Source organism: Macrobrachium nipponense, chromosome 1 (assembly GCF_015104395.2).
Source record: "Macrobrachium nipponense isolate FS-2020 chromosome 1, ASM1510439v2, whole genome shotgun sequence".
In the NCBI taxonomy this organism is placed as follows: domain Eukaryota; kingdom Metazoa; phylum Arthropoda; class Malacostraca; order Decapoda; family Palaemonidae; genus Macrobrachium; species Macrobrachium nipponense.
In genome coordinates this window covers 87,187,162-87,203,160 of record NC_087200.1, presented here as the reverse complement: position 1 = coordinate 87,203,160, position 15,999 = coordinate 87,187,162, and the positions used below count along the sequence as shown (strand labels likewise).

Sequence of the window (15,999 nt, the reverse complement as noted above, 5' to 3'; positions counted from 1 at the left end):
ATATATATATATATATATGAGATGAGAGAGAGAGAGAGAGAGAGAGAGAGAGAGAGAGAGTTTCGGTAATGCTGAACGATTTCTCTCTGTCGTATCTGAATCCGGATGTAACCAAGATAGGCCCCCCAATTAGAAGATTGTTTCTTTACCCTGGAAATTTCGTAAAATTAGTCCACTTGTGTATGTTGCCTTATACTTTGGTGAAACTGCATTGTGTTCTCTTGCTGAATTCGGAACCTGTGTTCGTCCGAGGCCAATTTCTTTCTGACTTGGCAAAGTTCCCAGATCGCTCTCACAAAATGCAAGTGGACTAGTCCTTGGTCTGTATAACCTTCGATGTAAAAAAAAAAATAAAATAAAATAAATATAAATGGAAAATTAACGTTTTCAGGAGCATATTGAGAATAATTTTAGTTATCAACTGTTATTTTGAAGTAAAGTATGAATAAAGAATCAATTGGAAACACGGTCTGTGGCTTTTGTGCCTCTTTCATGAACTATTTCAATTTAATTCCTACCGTAATGTCCATTTTTATGGCTACGGTAAGATTTGACGTGAGACTTGATGACTCCACGGTAAGACTTGATGTTAAACATAACATCCTGGGAAAAGACGAAGTTATATGTATTCATATTTCAGAAACCTTTGATATGTATAAAATGGAAAGGACAAAATCATCTGCAGTGTTTAAAAGCACACTTCTTTGATCGATATTATAATGCAATATGTATTTATAAATGTAAAGTTTTTTCCTAACAAGGTTCAATAGTCTACAGACTTCACCCAAAATTAATATTGATATGGAAAAGGACAGGTCTTTCCTAAAATAAAAAGGCAATGTTGTTTTGGTAATTTCGTTTTGTCCAGAATCAACCGTCCACATTTACAAAACCATTCCTCCTGGCCTGGTAACTCGTTCTGTTCGCAAAGTTTTTTTGGGAAAAAAAGAGAGCAAGAGACTTGAGGAGAGCAAAAAGCTGGTTTTTAGAGACGTCAACATCAAAACTGAAGGACATAAGAACATAAGAAACAGGCAAGGACAACCTTGATGGCATTTGTAGGACGGCCAAGCAGATGAGTAACACAGCATCAGGAGATAATCATCATTACCATCAACCCACAGATAACTTGCCTCTTTTATACTTACAGGGATAGACACACACACATACACACATGTACATGTATAATATATGTTTATAAATTTGTTAAAACTTTGAATTTTTATAAAATAAATTTTTTAAACTCTCATAAATTTTAAAGAACGAGAGTCGTGGTTAAAAAGTTTTTCTTTCTTTTCTTTTTTATTCAAAGTCTAAAAAAGATTCTATGCTTATTTGCAGGTTCATGTGAAGATTTTTAAGCGTTAAATGTGGTAAAAGATATTTCGACCTTAGGTTGACTGAAGGTTGTTCTTTATTTATTCACACTTCCAGGCAGACAAAGACAAATAAATACACACACACACACACACACCCACACACAGAAAAATAGACTACATTATTTTAGGAGCAAATAATTTAGATTATTTAAAACTTTACCTGTTATCAGTTGATTTTTAATGTGCAGATAAAATAAGCTAAAATAAATGTTCCTTCAATTCGAGAGAGTTTTGAGGTCTGCGATTAATTAATTATTCGACATTGCTGTTTTTCAAGGAACGTTTTGATATGCAAAATTAAAGGAAATAAAATGACGGCTTCGTAAGTCTTCTGAATACATCCGAGGGCTATTAGTCGAATTTTAGTGATTCATCTGTGCTCAAATTAAACTAGTAAACGCTCAATGAACCTGGGTCCCTTCAGCATTAATTATTTAGACTAAATTTAGGTCCAGAAATAAAACTATATGTAGATGCTTAGGAGTTGAAATAATTTTCTATTTTCAATTCGATGTTAAATCTGTCCTAACCAGGGATAAGATTTGACCTTTTGTATTTATAAATCTAAAGTTATTTTAATGGATATAAGTTGAATAGTGAGTTCAATTTTATTAAAATTCTATACATGAAAATAGAACCAAGCTCGTTCATGAAATTGTAGATTTTATCAAGACCAGTCGAGCGCTTTAATGTAGCCTCCTCTACTTGATTACCAGATATTTTTAAGCAGAAATAGTAATTTTCAAAAGTGGCTCCGCTGAAAGGGGTTAGTTTGCCAAACCTTGAAATTAAATTTTAAGTCACTGTTTGGTGGGTGTGATCATATTTCCACTGTCTAGACATCCTTTTTCCTGTTGGGGGCGGAGGGCCTTAGTGCTGTCAGTGAACCTCCCACCATGCACTGTAGGCATTACTTAATCTTCTTTGCAGCGTCCTTTGGGTCCCTAGTTGCAACCCCCTTTCGTTCCTTTTACTGTATCTCCATTCATATTCATATTGTCTTTCTTCCATCTTATTTTCCACCCTCTCCATGTCGCAACTGAAAGGTTTTCCTCCTATTACTCCTCTCAGACTTTTCCACTCTCAGTTTCCCTTTCAGCGCTGAATGACCTCATAGGTCACAGCGCTTGGCCTTTGGTCTAAATTCTGTATTCTATTCTATTTCTTTTAATATAATTAAGACAAAGTGGAGGAAACCGGATGTATTTTATGACCAAGTAGATAAAAAATACTGTGATTTATAAATAAATTTGGTTTTGGCCCATCATTTTAACATAGCATTATTGAATAGCGTGATTTACATTTCATCCATGTGTTTTGCTCTGATATTCGTTAACTGCTCAGATTCTGGTTTTCCGAACTTAAATATTGAATTAACTGGTGGAGAAACCTTAGTTCGGAGATTATTTTCTGTAGGAACGTATTACGGAAACCTTTTCATTCAAATGGAATGGTGTACGGTATATGAGGTGTTTCTAATTTTCTTTTTCTTTTTTGTTATAATTTTTAAGGAAAGTTCCAACATCAGAGATTTTAAGTTTCAGAGCGTATATTCAAGATTTAGATCTTTATGTCTTTTTCTGCTATTTTTTTTCTTGTAGGATATTCAAGACGAGTTTCAAGATGTGCTTATCACAGTGTATTTTTAAGCAAGGCGTTGTAATTCTAATATTGGGATGGTCCTTGGCTGTTTCTTACTTACGTGCTGCTTAATGGTTTTCCTTGAAAAATCTCATCTTATGATGCTAAGATTACATATCCTCACACTTTGTCCTAAGGTACGATTCTAGTAGCTGTAACCTGAAACCATATTTCCTACTGTAAGTTTTTTTGGCCATGAATTACTACTTGGTGTTTATCCAGATAGCTGATCTCCACATATCCTTTTTAGATACTTATTGTTAAGTTCTAACATTGTTTTCGTATGTGGCAAATACGAGAGAGGCTCAGCAGGATACTACTTCATTATCTGATTTGTTAGAGGTTGTGGTAAGCTCAAGTGCATGCTTCATTTGTTCCTGTGCGTGGGATGGGGTGGTTGGGGGAGGCATATTATGCAAGGCATCCTGAAGAAATGATTGTAAGGTACAGTCATTATTTTTTCAGCGGTATGGTTCGTTGGCGGCTCGATGTATTTTTACTCTTCCCGGGACAATGAAAGCTGCTGCCATAATATTGTTACGTCCCTGTATGTGAGAAATGGGCAAAAATGAAATCTTACAACCTTACCCCTTGACTGAGTTGTAATAAAAGAATGTCCTTTAAAGTCATTCTCTTTGTATTGCGTCAGTTGCTGTCAATTTTAGAGTAGACGGAATATTGATGTTATAGGCTGTTGATCTTGGTTTTTGTTTTTCTTTTTCATGTATGCTCTTTCCCTGTTAGAGAATTTGCTATAAATACTTTGTTGCTATTCATGCATTGTATAAGATATTTTTTACATTAATTAATCTATGGCAGGCTGTATTATCAGGTTATGAAAATACAGCGATTTTACTGGATAGAATATAAACAGATGTTAAGGAATTTTATGCCGCGTCTAAGAGCAAGGAATCAAGAGGTTATCATTAAGCTGAGATATTCATTTCTATGTTTCAAATATGACCTTGATTTTGGTATGGCCTATATCTTTTTAACATTGTTTTGAAGGTTGGTCATGGCTGTCTATATAATTGTGAGTCCCATACTCCACTGGGTGTTATATACCATATTTTTTAAGCATAGACTTGAATTGCTCTTGTTATTACACAAATTGTTATTTATTTATTTATAGTAATGATGTGGATCTAGTTGATTTTGGAAAATATTTGAACCCTGTTTTAAGAATAAACCAGTTTTGGCTTGGCATTCCGAGGGTTTATAAAAATACTAGAAGTTTGTCAGTATAGTGCTATGTTATGAGACTCCCATAAAAATGTCTCTTAATGCCGCTATTTTTGTAAAAAATATAAAGTTTTATAGATTGTATGTTGCAGCCTCTGTAATGCTTACATACCTTGATTTTGGAGGCCGGCCCTGTGATTTTGTGACGCCATAAAGGGCATTACAGTTCGTTTTTGTAATGCATGCCGTAGGATGGTATGAGAATGTTCGCGGACAAGTTGTTTCAGGAAAGATTTTGAAAAAAAAAAATAATAACCAAAACTTTTGGGGTAAACGTATATTATATAATGTATCATATAATATCTGGTATCTGGGGATGTTGGTAAAGATTATATGTATTTGCCTGTAGCAGGTATGCATTTCCCGTTACATCAGTGAAACAATATAGATCTCGTCCCACTGTTATAATGTTATTGGAAATGTGTAATTCCGGGGCACATGATATACCCGTACGTTGACGTTAATTTTGGAGGTTGATTTAATAAGACATTTATCCCCATACATGCTTACATTACTTGAATATTGCAATATGATATGGTACCCACACTACCAAAAGGATATTGCACTAACAGAGAGTGTACAGTATAGTGTATCTATAAGTTTCCCTATGGTCAATTTATTGTCTTTAAGGAACTCCAGATTCTCGCTGTTTTCATCCCTAGAGAATGATCATTGCCAATTTTGGATGATTATAGGGGGGGGGGGGGGTTGCGTTCTTGGCCGCTTAATGTAACAGAGATTGTATGTTCCCATGGAATAGTTTAAATTGAAAAGATTTACAAGGAGATGCGTATCAGAATGAACAAATATAATGAAAGTAATTGAATAGAAGTGATTTGAGGTTTTTAGTTGGGAAATGGACCTCATTGTAAATATTAGAAATGTCTTGCATAAAATGTAAGGGGATTTTGTGATGAGGACAATGGCCGGCACAATAACGGATTCTTTAAACATAAGAGACTTTCTTATGGTTGCTGGGCAGTTCCTTGCGCGAGTTTGACTCCTTTATGACCTCAATCAAGTTTCTCGCTCTCCCTTTCTCTCACTTTAGAGATGAAAATTCGAAAATTAGCTGTTAATCATTTGAAATGATCAACAAAACATACATGTTTCCATCCTCCTTTAAGTTTTGCTGTATGATGGAGACACGAGTTACTTCTGTTTTTGGCTATTCTCATGAATACCTTTCAAGGATCGTTGTTTAAAGGTAATACTAAGCTATTTCAGGATACTTTAAAAAGCCGTTGTTATCGAAGGATTGAAAGTCCTCTTTCAAAATTTTGGGTTTGCATGGGAGGATTTTGAATCATCAGATTGATGTACGCCAATGATTCATACTCTAATCAGCCAGTTACGAATATGCATCAGAAGTTACATCAAGAATATTGGATTCTGAATAGTACAGTAAGCATTACCCCCTTCTTTTACACTGTTCTGCAATACTTGAGACTATAAAAGTCCCAGTTTATCAATTAACAGGACTGCGGAAGACACACATCAGAGGTGGAAAGCATCTGAAAATAAAGAAATTTGATAAAAAATGAAGGAAATATTAGAAATTAATGAAACAGAACTATAAGTGTAAGTTCTTAGAGCGCGAAGGAAAAGAGGAACGCCAAATTTACTCAGTTCAATAAGAGTGGACGAGAACACTGACGAGTGGAGGGAAGAAGCAAAGAAAAGGAAAGAAAAGAAAGGAGCCACGTCCTTTCCCCTGCTCAGGCCTTGATCCCCCTCCCTTCCCCGTCGTGGCCCCTCCACCTTTTAACAAGAGCAGTTTTATGTCCTTAACAAGGTGCCCTCATGAAGGTGTTGTTGTCCCTCATACAATGTTGACGAGACAAGAAGAGGATGAAGGATAACCCGTCCTCCAATAGAAGGACAGCTGAGAAAGCAACGCAAATATAGGTCCCAATAGGTGATGCACTGATATTTATTGCTTCTTGTTGGTCCCCCACTCTATCTCTATTGTGTTTTGTGCCTCTCTATGGAATGCTTGCAGCCGTTGCTTTTTTTTTTTTTTTTTTTTCGTACGTATGGCGTAATTGCTAGATTTGTTTTCCGTGTACATATAGTATTTACGAACCAGCTTTTTTGTGTGTGTGAATGAAATACTTGCCAGTATTTTTTATTTCGTGTTTGAAAGATACTTGTATGGTTTTTTGTATGTGTGGATTACGAACTGGCGGGACGTTTTTTATTTTATAGCGAATACTTGGAAGATTTTTAGTGTAAATAATAATTCGGTAGGTTTGTTATGGCTGCTACTTGGGTTTGCATAGTGTCGAGTAAAATTATTGTTTCAATTAGATTGCGTTAACTCAAGATAACACAATTGATTATCCGGAATTTTTTTTTATTAAGTGTGTGTTATTTTTGTTATTTTGTGGACTACCACGTTTTACTGTGAAATAAAAGTATATATATAAAGAGGTTTTAATACACCAAATTGGATATGTAATAAAAATGTTAACACACGGCGACTGACTCGCACTAGTCCTGTACATAAGACATTTAGCTCCTAAATATTAAAACTTATTTTATTTGGGGGTGGGCGGGGCTACCGTAACGGAAGCATGGTGTGTTTTTATTATAAAATTGGTCCACTTATCCTTTAATCCATTTTACAATTTCTTGTGGACCCCAACCTCCTCGGATGTAATCCTTCCATTATTACGAATGCGGAACTGCGAAGACTTTCCTCAGTCTTGGCGAAGGTCCTGCTTTTAGAACAAAGGACAGAGCACTGCGATGTCCTGGGACTTTTAAGATTTGAGTACAGGTCAGTTCGAGCTCCTTCGCTTTGACTAGGCAGTGAATGATGGAACATTCCTAATGATTGGTATTGAGAAAGTGGTTTCATCAACTTGGCTTCCCTTACGTGTGTTGGATTTGATGCGGTGGGAGGGGTGGTTCTTTGTGGAAACGTTTGATGTGATATATATGTAATTTTATTCACGATGATACAGTTACTTCAAAACATAGGAGCAATTTACTTACCATATATATATTATACATATACAAATATATATGTGTATGTGACACACACACACACACACACACACACATATATATATATATATATATATATATATATATATATAATAATAGATAATAGATAGATAGATAGATAGATAGATAGATATTGATAAGTAAGTAGATTGTTCCTATGTTTTAAAATAACTGTATTTTATTGTAAATTAAATTATTGCCCAATTCCGAAAGTTCACTAATGAGTATCTACTAGTAACAATCTGACTCATTTACGTAGTTTTTCAGGTGATTGCTACTACTGCTGTTGTAATTTTAGTTACAAATGCGGTCGATATTGATGTAATTCTAGTTTCACAGAGGCTACTGTGATGATTTTTCCGCATGTGTCTGATTTATAAGCAGAATTCCTGAATGCTTGTGGGATGCAGAAATTACTAAGGTTGTTTTGACATCATTTGAGTATAGTTTTGCGGTTTTTAGAATTATTAGGGTTATATCACTATTATGTCGTTGTGGGCTCGTCTGTATGATGAGTGGAGCACTAAAAAGACTATCTAAATAATGTTTAGAGTTCATAGCGTAGAATTAAGTATTGGTTTTATTGCCTGTCTGTTTGGTATAATTGTTTTAACTTGTCTCATTCCTCCGCACTTGATGTTAGGATGCCTGCTTAACGTGTAAATAGAAGATTGCTGTCAATTCCAGTGATTTCCAACTCTCCAATGCATATGTGTTTAAATTTCTCTCAGTATTTTACAAGTGTACAACAAAAATCAGAAGCTATACTAAACCGCTCATTTCCTCGCAGTAAGTTGTATGGTATTACGAAGTAGAAGAAAGGTTTTTAATTTTGCTCATATGATCACTGCCTGATAAGCGTTGAACAATAAGAACGCTGTTTTATCTCACCTGGGTCCCACCTCTGACGGTTGACTGGTGAAACTTTAAGTGAAGGGCACCCTGGAGAAGGTTGGCTTTCGAATAGATTAGGTGCTTTAAAAACAAATCTAGGTTCATCTTTTGGCCTTGCAAAATAGCAGACGATAGCAATGAAATAACATGAGACTTGTACGTACACACATCGTTTTTCCTGCGATGAAGCCCAATCAGCGGAATTGGATTTGTTTGATTGGGACGAAGACTGCTTTGGACGAGGACGGTTTCTTCCACTTAATGTCATTTAAAGGGTGACAGGGGGCCCTCGCGTTCTGAAGTCACGTCTTTTTATATCTTTCACGTTATGTGTCAGACATTGCACGCTTTTATAAATGGCTGGCCTTCAATTCCAAGTGATGAAATATTTCTTTTAGATGATCGAAGCTTACGTTTATAAGATAGCTCTTCGTTTTACTGTTTAATTGGAAGCTCTTCGTTTTACTGTTTCATTGGAGGTGACGTGTAGGAGAAGTAAAAATCACATAACATTTCAAGGTATCTTCATTTACAAGACATGATGTAACATTATTATGACCTTTCAAATTATAGTTTGACACACAAATACATATTTACACATGCATATACATATACATATACATATACATACATACATACATAATAACGACGTGCTTTATACATATTTTTGACTCTCAAGATATAGATACTGACAAGACATGTTTTGTAAATGTTTTAAACTTCTAAGATATATTTAGTGACGGGACACGGTGCGTATTTGATTTAATTACTCAAGATGCATATAATGTGTGTGACATGATGCATAATGTTTTAGCCTTTGAAACTGTGTTAATGTTTGATACGCTCAATATATATTTAATGACAATACCATCATCGCCTCCAAAGCCATGCGTTGTCCCTCATGGCTCCTGTGCTTGCACTTTTACAAATCTGCAGTCATCTTGAGCCATCCGCCAGATTGTTCTCATCCTATTGAGCCATGTTTTTCATCTCTTTTGGTGCTTGAAGGAGCTCAGCTGACACTATCACGTATTATTCTCCTCTGAGTGGGGAGAGGCACATGTTTAAGCAACTGCGTCTCCCCTTCATAATTTTATGGAAGTTGACTCTTGATGTTCTTGAAGCATTATTCTGAAATCGGAAAAATATTTTAGAAACAGTTTCATGATCACGCAATTCATTACCTTATAGCAAAGATGATTGTGAGATTAGTGTATTCTTGAGTTTATAGCAACTCTTTTCCATTTGATTTCCTAATCTTATTCAACCTGCTGCCCTCCCCTCCCCTCCCCTCCCTTTTTACCCCCAGAAAAGACACGAGGCTTAAATGTTGTAGCTCCTCAAGAATCGTTAATTACAAGACACGATGTGTGAATATTTTAACCTCTCAAGATAATGATAAGCCGATGTGTAAATGGTTCAGCCTCTCGAGACATGTTTAATAGAAAGGCACTATGTAAAATTCTTGTAGCCTCTCATGTTATGTTTAATAATAAGTCATTGAGTATATGTTTTAGCCCGTTAAGATATATTCAGTGAGAGGTCCTCTCTTTCAGCTTAATTAGATTAATAATACGTAGTTTCATGTTATTATTTTGATGGTTGAAATGCTAGTCGATCATGGCTTTTTCGTTATTGATATTGATTGTACTCCTTCGTTAACAAGGTCATGCTTACTGCATGGACACCACGCAGTTATTGTGATTGCGTTTTCCCGTTACTGTCATTCATGTCAAGTTGCTCTCTCATTTGGAGATATGTCATCATACAAGCACGGCTTCCCTTGGGTTGCATCAGCGGTCATGTCAAGATAGAGAGCAAGTTCTGACGAGACCTAAAAGCCAAGAAGAAGAGTAGTTGCGAAGACAACGTCGTACTCAGAGGAAAAACTCGACGATAAGTAAATTAGTTTCTTAGATAGGATATCAGTGAGTGACGGCTTTCATTTTAGAGTTGTGAAAAATTAATATGTCAACAAGTGTCACAGTTTAATCTCACTGGTAAGAAAAGATAGTGTCCCTCTATCATGTGCTGAGTGATTGATGAATTCAGGTTGCAATTGTTTTATGACATTAAAGTTAAAGGCGATGTTATTTCTTTAGAAGAGATTACTACGTGAGATTTCCAATTGAATTGTTTGTCAGTGGAAGAGAGTGCAGTTTTCCCATCTGTATGTAAGTTTGTCACATCGAACAGTGTGAAGTAATCGATCCGTTTATTCAAAATGCTAAATGATTCAGGAATCGCACCCCTCTATTTGAAACGTGAAATGGTATCTATCGGAGTCTGTGTAAGCTAAAGAAACTTAATTTAGTATTATTTTAGGTCTTGGCTAGTAGGATATCTTTTCATTGCAAATAGTGTAGTAGCCATTAGATTTTTCCAATTGAAACAGTCTGAAAGAATATCAGTCTGTTAGTCTTTATAGAAAGCTATGATTAATGTTATGTATCCTTAATTAAGGTGTTTAAGAAAGATCAGTTTTATGTCATCATTAGAAGTAGGAAAAGTCAGATAGGTATGTTTGAAAATGCGGAACAGTGCCAAGTTAAGGCAGTTGAGTTTAGCGCAATGGATTTAAGGAAAGTATGTCATTGTTTTGTAGCCGAAAATTTCCAGTATTTTTACCAGTTTATACATAGAGACGCACCAGATTGCGATTGTGGTAGCATTCTGAAACGTTCGTTGTGCATTTTCTGTTGATGTTTTTTTGCAACTTTATATAAATGTCAATACAATGAATTATATTCTGCTTAATAAATAGGTCGACTTTTCTAATATTTCACAGCTATGAAATAATTTTTTGAAATCTTTGGAAATTAGATGTTAAGGTTATTTCTAGATTATTGTATTTGTTTACATTTTGTCGGTCTGAGTGCATCTTATGAATGGGAATCTATCGGATAAGACTACCTAAAATGAAGTGTCCAATGAAGGCCATGATTAATTGATTAACCTCATTGTGGACATCGTGATTCCGATCGTATTCATTTTCCATGGAAAGTATATGTATGTGGCGAGTGTAAGGGAAATATTTATACTCTGGGCAATAGATGGCGTTAGTGGCTTAGCAGTCAGTTGCTTCTCCTGTTGGTGAACTAGGAGATCTTGTTAAGGGAACTGTATCGGGAGAATTATGTTTTGGGAATCGTTTGTTCTGGTTGACAACCCCACCTGGCCTACTTTATGCACTAGCCCAATGTGTGATGCCCAACATAGTGGCTTGTGTTCTGCAGTAGCGCCACTGCAAGCTGTTAATTAATAGCCAGAAGTGCCTGAAGTAGGAATGATTTCACTGATAAGGATATACCACTGGACGACTAGTTACTGATATGATATGCCGTTAAGGTTTTTTGTGTTAATATTCAAATGTCGAGTTGTTGATGAAAGTGATGATAAGCATGCTTTGGCCTAGGGTACTGATGTCATTAAACTAATTTTCTTGTGTAATTAGGATAAGTGATGAAGGGTATTTCTAAAGTTTGTGTTAAAAATGATTGTAATAAAGGTATTTTCAGTGGTTGTGTCTGTCCCTTGTCCAAATTACCTGAAATTTAATTTTAATTGAATATCCTTGACATATTGTGGCGATACTTGCCAGGATCTGTTTACATATTCAGTTCACAATTAGCAAGTTGATGAGGTGATCAGTGTTAAGGAAATATTTGAATAGGCACTGAAGGTGTATGATTTAGAGGATATCTGTGTAATTGTGCAAAGTCAATGAGTTCGTAGGATACTGAGAGGCAGGGTCCTGAAGAAGGCTACTTGTTGCAGATTGCAATTTATTAGTACATTTGTTTAGCATTGTACTACAGGTATGAAGTTTGGGCAGTGTAAATGACCAGTTTATAGTTTACTGGAAGTTGTGTGCATTGTAACTCGTACCGAATTGGAAAATGGTTCATATTCGCAATGGAGTCCTTTAGTTTTTGGGAAGAGAAAGGTAAAGGTCTTGGATTACATGGGGAGCAACTCTTTCAGTTCATAGAAATGAAAGAAAGAGAAGCCAGAGATAGAGATAGGGAAGCTAGGGAGAGAGAGGAAAGATGTGATACGCGACAATTAGGGAAAATGAAAATAGAGAGGGAGGAAGATCAGAAACAGGGATCATGATTTGGCATTAGCACAAATTCGATGTAATACCCAGTCAGGACCAGTAACGGTGACCTTGGATCTAACTAGACTAGACCATTACCATATAAAGATGGGGAGGATGTTACTGCTTATATACAGAGATTTGAAATGATTGCTGAACTGCTTAAATGGGAAAAAACAATTTGGGCTGTAAAGCTAGGATCTTTACTTCAAGGTAGGGCTTTGACCATATTTACTTCTCTTGATGAAACCGTGATCTCCGATTATGTTAGTCTTAAAGCAGCTTTGCTAAAGGGTTTTGGAAAAAATCCACACCAATATCGAAAGGATTTCAGGAGTACTCGTATTGGAACTGATATGAATTATGAACAGTTCATGTTTTCCCTTTTCAGGCTATTTGACCGTTGGTATGACAGTACGAAGTTTGGAAAATCTTTTGAGGGAGTTCGAAAACTTATAGTTGTGGATCAATTTATGCCTTCTATTTCATCAGAAATGAGATTATATATTAAGGAAAGAAACCCAGAAACGCCAGAAGAAATTTCTAGGTTAGCAGATAATTATGCTTCAGCTAGAAAACTTTATCCTAAATCGGGTTCAAAGACTACTGTTAATAAGGCTGACATTAAGAATGAAAGTGTAAAAACATAGACTAAAGAGGGCAATGCTGTGACTAGACGTACTCAATGTAAAACCTTAAGAAAATGTTTTATTTGTGGGGATGAAAATCATTTTAAAGCAAATTGTCCAAAGGTTGTAGCTTCCCATGAAGCCAAAAATGTATTATCTCATAATGGAGTGAATGGGCCAATGATATCTGGTACTATTAATGGAAAACATGTTTCTACCATTCTTCGAGACGACACAGGTTGTACTGGTGTAATAGTTTCTGAAGATGTAGTAAGTTTACGTAAGGGTAAGAACCTCACTTTTGCAATATTGATTGATTACCTTGGTAGAGAAGACCATTTTCCTATTGTTAAGTTTTATATTAATTCTGTATTTACTGGATGGGTTGAAGCAGTCAGAGCCCCCATCAAATATTGTACTGTATTATTGGGTAATATTGCAGGTGTTGCTCCTATGTCAGTATTAGAGTGTGACATTCCACAACATACACATGTAAGGGCTGTTACAAGAACAGGTTTTAGGAGAGAAGTTTCTCATCCACTGGTTGTATCTGAATTAGCAAATGTAAATCTGTCATTCTCAGAATTTAAGCAAGCACAACATACTTGCCCAACTTTAACTAAATATTGGGAGCAATACTATAACTCTACAGAGGTTTGTGGAAAAGATGGTTTAGTTATAAAATATGTATGTGAAAATGATCTACTTTTCAGAAAAGTTATGATGTCTCCCAATAAAACTCAAATTGACAATAAGGTATTGGTGGTTCCTGAGAAGTGTAGGCCTACTGTTCTTAAGGCCTCTCATGAAATTCCGGTAGCAGGACATTTTTCCCACAGGAAGACTTACAGGAAAATTTTAAGTAAGTTTTGGTGGCCAGGTATGACTCAGGACATAAGCAAATTTTGTCAATCTTGTGGTGTATGCCAAAGGACCTCAGCCAGAGGTTAGGTGAAGCCTGTTCCTTTGGAAAAGATACCAGTTATATCTACACCTTTTTTCAGAAGGTCATAAGTATATACTGACCCTTGTAGTTTATGCTTCAAGTTTCCCAGAAGCAGTACCCTTGAAAAATATCGCATCCATTGATATTGCCGAAACCATGATATCTATTTTTGCTAGGGTTGGAATTCCTAAAGAGGTATTAACGGACAGAGGTCCTCAGTTTATTTCAGATCTCATGTTTCAAATTCACAGGTTGATTGGAGTTGAACCTTTATTTACCACACCTTACCATCCTGCCTGCAATGGAAGGATAGAGAGAGAACATGCCACGCTGAAAGCAATTTTAAGGAAGCTATGTTTTCTGAAACCCAGAGATTGGTATAGCACTGTTTGCAATGAGAGAACTACCTAGTGACAGTCTAGGATTTTCCCCATTTGAATTGTTGTATGGACACCAAGTACGTGGCCACATAGCTGTTTTGCACGAATTGAGGGCTAAACCTGATTTAACTGAAGACATTGTTAGCAGCTATAATTTCGTTTTCGAATTATGGGAAAGGTTAGCTGAATCGGCTGAAGTCGCTAAACATAACATGGAGATATCCTCTCAAAAATACAAAACTTACTTTGATCTTAAGACTGGTAAATGTAATCTCAAGGTTGGTGATGAAGTTCTTGTTCTTTTACCTGTATCCAATAATAAATTACAGATGACTTGGAGTGGACCTTACAAAGTTACAGGAAGAAAAGGAAATGTTGATTATTATGTAGATGTTAAAGGTAAAATCAAGCTGTTTCACATAAATATTTAAAGAAGTATTTCAGACGTGTTACGGCCTATAATCTTCACGTTGCAGATGATGTTTGGCCTGATGAACTAGGAACAGAATTTCAGGTGCATAAAGTATGTGTTATTGAAGAAGAGGGAGACTTTTCTCCTGAAATTGTTGTGGTAGAGCCTGAAGAAACTAAAGTAAATGTTAATCCAGAATTATCCAGAGATATCCAGGAAGACATTTCGAAGCTAGTTCATGAATTTTCTGATGTTTTTTCTGACATTCCAGGATCTACCACTAGAATAGAGCACCACAAAGATATAGCTACATGAGCAATTCTCGAAAAAATGTTACCCAATTCCTTTACATTTAAGGAATTAATTTGACAAGGAGATAAAATCACTGCTTGAACTCGGAATTATTGAACCTTCATCATCTTATTCATCCCCTCCTGTTATGATACGGAAGCCCGATAACACCTATATGTTGGTCATTGATTTTCATTCTTTAAACAGTATTTCAGACAAAGATGCTGAGCCTATGCCAACATTGGAAGAGAACCTCTACAAGTTTAGTAAGGTTCAATATACTACTGAGATTGATATAACGAAAGCATATCGTCAGGTTCCACTAACAGAGAGCAGTCATAGGTAAACAGCTTTTCCTACTAATTTTGGTCTTATGCAATATAAAAGGATGCCATTCGGATTATTAACTGCTCCGGCTACTTATATCAGATTAATGAGGATGGTTCTAGCAAAGAATGAGAATGTTGTATTTTATTTCGACGATATTTTTGTAGCTTCCAAAGACTGGTTTAATCATTTGAAGGATGTCAGGTCAGTTTTGTTAAGTCTTGGAAAGCATGGGTTAACAGCTAAACTTGGTAAGTGTTTTTTGGCTTTTGAGGAAATTTGCTATCTGGGTTTAAAGATTGGTCGTAATAATATTACACCACTCAGTGATAAACTAAATGATATACAAGAAATTTCTTGTCCACATAAAAAATTGTTAAGAAGTTTTTTAGGCTCTAAATTTTTAACGTTGATTTTTACCAGAGTTGGCAGATAAAACTTTAACCTTAACAAGCTACCTTGCAAAACAATTAAAGGAACCTTTTGAACTGTTAGAAACGGCTAAGACAGCGTTTGAAAATTTGAAGTTGATGTTAACTAAACCTCCAATCCTTAAGATTCCTGATTAAGGACAGATGTACCTTCTACTGGTCTAGGAGCTGTTCTTTTCCAGTACTATAATGGTTACCCACGCCAGTGGCCTATGCAAGTAAGAAACTATTGGAACGTGAGCGAAAATACTCTGCTATAGAGAGAGAAGGTCTTGCGATAGTCTGGGGGTGAAGCATTTCATGTACTATCTGTATG

At 35.8% G+C, this 15,999-nt stretch overlaps 1 long non-coding RNA gene across 1 annotated transcript in view; it reads right to left on the bottom strand.

Moving 5' to 3' along the window:
- Positions 1-8,659: 8,659 nt before the first annotated feature.
- The window catches only part of LOC135219433 (uncharacterized), a 116,394-nt gene continuing 109,054 nt past the window's right edge, over positions 8,660-15,999 (bottom strand). Inside the window, exon 3 of the long non-coding RNA XR_010315436.1 lies at positions 8,660-9,299. This is a non-coding gene — a long non-coding RNA (uncharacterized LOC135219433). The remainder of the gene's footprint in view (positions 9,300-15,999) is intronic.